The sequence below is a fragment of the Mauremys reevesii genome, linkage group 6 (genome assembly GCF_016161935.1).
Source record: "Mauremys reevesii isolate NIE-2019 linkage group 6, ASM1616193v1, whole genome shotgun sequence".
NCBI classification, from domain to species: Eukaryota; Metazoa; Chordata; order Testudines; family Geoemydidae; genus Mauremys; species Mauremys reevesii.
Genome location: NC_052628.1, coordinates 72,587,352 through 72,591,128, shown reverse-complemented (window position 1 = coordinate 72,591,128; position 3,777 = coordinate 72,587,352). Strand labels below are relative to the sequence as shown.

The 3,777-nt window shown below is 39.3% G+C and overlaps 1 long non-coding RNA gene across 2 annotated transcripts; it reads right to left on the bottom strand.

Moving 5' to 3' along the window:
- Nucleotides 1-663: 663 nt before the first annotated feature.
- Nucleotides 664-2,733, bottom strand: LOC120408282. 2 transcript variants are annotated; one of them, XR_005600580.1, is made up of 3 exons: nt 2,434-2,733; nt 1,510-1,643; nt 664-1,311 (listed from the first exon to the last, which is right to left on the bottom strand). It is a non-coding gene; the product is annotated as an uncharacterized LOC120408282 (long non-coding RNA). The 2 variants fall into 2 exon arrangements; XR_005600579.1 differs by having other exon boundaries at nt 664-1,230.
- Nucleotides 2,734-3,777: the final 1,044 nt, after the last annotated feature.

The window sequence follows — 3,777 nt, the reverse complement described above, 5'->3', positions numbered from 1 at the left end:
CCATGAGGAATTTACTGCTGTAGTTAACCAGTATTATTGATTTCTCTCATCACCACACGTGTGGGTTGTTAATACACATTCTGAGCATTCAACATGCTGAAATAACTGGCTAATGGGAAACAAAATATTACTTCAACACTTCCCCCCCCCCCACATAACATCTGCTTCTTATTTCAAGAGTCTGATCCCGCTCTGCCTCTTCCCTGCCCTTTCCTGGGCCTCACTGTGAAGTGTGTATTGCCAATAGAAAAAGGGAAAAGAAGCTTCTGCTCCACTGAAGTCATAAGTCGTTTCGCATGTCAGACTGCAGGTTTGGGCCCATTTTACTTTGTTTTTTAAATGTCCAGTTGAAAAGTGCCCCTGCCCTTACTCAGCACTTTTAAAGACTGAATAATTCTAGTCTTTCACAGTCAAACCGAGTAGCCAGAAAGTGACAAGAACACTGTTGATGATGAATTCTGAACTTCCAAAGGCTGTCTTAGAGGTACTGATCCCCTGCCTTTGGCTACACTGATGTAAATCTAGCGCAACTCCTCCAGCTTTATCTCTGGTTTCACTTAAATGTAATTGAGGCTGAAATTTGGTCCAATATGTAGAGTTCTGGTCAAATAGAGCCTCACTGGAAGAGCTGTGAGTATACAGCACCTCTCAAGATCACACAATAGTAAGCTATAAAAACAACTACATATAGCAAATGATAAAACAGACACATACAGCAACCAAAAGCAAGGAAAGACAGGAAAACTAACTCGCTTTCCAAGACCCTTTGAAGTGTTCCCCTGCAGTGTCCTGCCCATTATTCACTGAACACTCATACAAATACCAGGTCTGCTGTCCACAAGGGAACAGTGAACACACTAGCTTGAATGATTCAATTCAGGATCAGGTCACTGAACAACATCATAGTACTGAGATATTTATAGTGAGAACAATGATACGTTTATTACCAAAATTCAGAGATAGTAAGAATTATGGAAACAAATGGGTTACATATAAAACAAAATCATAAAACTATTTCTAGGGGCTAAACTTCTGTCTAAAAGTTTCTCACTTCAAATGTTCTCTGTAGCATTTCAGCCAGGGCAGGTTATGATCCTATCTTCATGGCTTTAACTTCACTGCCAAATTACTTCTTAGGTGCAGGATAAAAGGATGTCTTTCTTTCCTTCTTGTATTTCCCCCAAAATTCATTGTCTGTATCCAGAGTCAGGATAATCCTGTGCTGCCTCCCTGTTGATTTCACATTCCACTGTTGACTTTGTAGGTAAATGGAGTTTCCATTGTACTGACTTACAATGCTTAGTTTACATGCTGATAGAGAGACAGGTGAATCAACTTATTTTATCTGCCAGAAAACCTGTTTGTCAACTCAGCCTTGATACATTTTAGGAACATATTATCAGTATACATACATAATCTATGTACATTTCACAATAATATTAATGACCAGCCTGACCTTTGCTTTCACTTAAGGCTCCACTTTTTTTTGGTGAACCAGAATGTACATACCAGAACTGGGATATTCTTGCAGCCCTCTTGGTAGTGGACTTTGAGGGGTTCCTGGTAAATAGCTGCTTCGTGGAACTGTATATCAGCAGTCTAGTAAGTAAACTTTGTCTAAATCTGGTTCTCATCCATGACCACTGCCAATGACAAACAAATCACAGGGATTTAATTAAATCATAAAAAATATTTCTAATGCCAAAAATGTATTTTCACACAAACCAGATTTCAAAATTGGTAACAGAAGCATTAAACTTTGTTTTGCTTAGAGTGAATGGTTTTTAACAAGTGACGCAAAAGTTCAGAATCACTGATACTTGACTAATGCTGTCCCCTTTGCATATTATCAAATGGTCAGGTATTGCTCAGAATCACTTGCAGTATGAATTATTTTTTGTTCTCTTCCTGATATCACACAGGCAGACTTTAAGAGAATTAAAATATTCTGTTTACATTTAGGATTTTTCTTCAGGCACCTTTCACCAGAGCATCAGACAGTACATGATGAGGACCATTTGAGTAGTTAGTGTGACCACATTGAGAATGCCACACTCAGGGCGGACTGCAAGAAATAGGGCAGACAATTCCCCAAAACTGGTGGTTTATTCTATAATTAGAATCACCAAACCAGTATCAAAAGAGCTTCTGCAGCACCACACTGGTTAACAAGAAGCCAAACATAGCCCCCTTTAGGCATTCCAGCCTTTGGCTCCCATCTAGGGAAACAGGTTTTATATAGTGAGGGGTTACTGAAAACCTAATTCACCATATGTAAGGTTCTACTAATCCTAAAGGATCAGACACTTATCTCCAGGTCAGTATGTATCTCAGATCTTTCCTAAATATCACATTGTCAAACAATCCTTAGTAAACTAACTAAAGATTTATTAATAAAAGAAAAGTTTATTGGATGGTTAAACGATTATATACATTACAAAAGCTTGCAAGTCCTTATATCAGATTTGTAGCAGTGATGGATGAGTCTACTGGTTTGCAAAAGTCTCTCTGGAATCATCTCAAAAGGTTAGAATCCAAATGCAGCTTAGATGTAAGTCTGTTAGAGTCTTTCCATGCATTTCCCAGGGTATTCCAAGTAACTACTTGGACAATCTCAGTCCCACAGCTTAAACTTTCCCTGTTTAAAATTCATCAGACTAGAGATGACAGATCAGGCCTGAGGTTTTAGAGCTGAAGCAGACTGTTAAGTGGTTTGAGCACAGCATGTGACTGAGGATTCTTTTTTGCTGAAGACACCCTGACCCACCTCTTTGAAGTTAACATTAAATTTCCTATGCATACATAGGTAATCTACTAACACTTATTTGCATAAGGCAATTAGCCAGTCCTTCATTATAACAGAGTTAGATAAGCTGAAGACAATGTAGATAATTAGTTTCCTGCAGTAGCTCACATCTTTGATCTTAAGGTTAACTGGTAACATACATAATGTAAGGCAATTAAGAAATGAAAAGGAGTTAGCATCTAAAAGCTAATTTGATTACTTTGGTAAATGTCTAGCAGGTTACAGGTACACAGACATAAGAACATAAGAAAGGCCGTACCGGGTCAGACCAAAGGTCCATCTAGCCCAGTATCTGTCTACCAACAGTGGCCAATGCCAGGTGCCCCTGAGGGAGTGAACCTAACAGGCAATGATCAAGTGATCTCTCTCCTGCCATCCATCTCCATCCTCTGATGAACAGAGGCTAGGGACACCATTCTTACCCATCCTGGCTAATAGCCATTTATGGACTTAGCCACCATGAATTTATCCAGTCCCCTTTTAAACATTGTTATAGTCCTAGCCTTCACAACCTCCTCAGGTAAGGAGTTCCACAAGTTGACTGTGCGCTGCGTGTGCGACAAACACATTTAGCATCTCCCCTTGATTTCTATTTCTACAAATGAATGGGTTAATGATTGCTGGTCTAGTACATCTCTTTGAAATTCACATGCAAGTGAATTGTCCTGAAAATTGTAATGCCTCTTGTTTAGTTGTTATGGGTCACACACAGGTTAGCTGGTCTGCCAGTGTCACACTTGGATGTACAGACAACCTACAAGAAGCATATGGCTATGCTCTAATTTTATATATAAAACATGGGCTGATGCATAAAAGATACATGCACTACATACTGAACAACCTGCTGTATTTCTCACTGCTGTTGACTACACATACAAAGAAAATGTAGTGCTAGTTGTAGGTATCGGCTGCAGTGCCTCAAGGGCTGGATCAGGCTATAGGGTGTAATATTTTGTGCATACACCATTGAC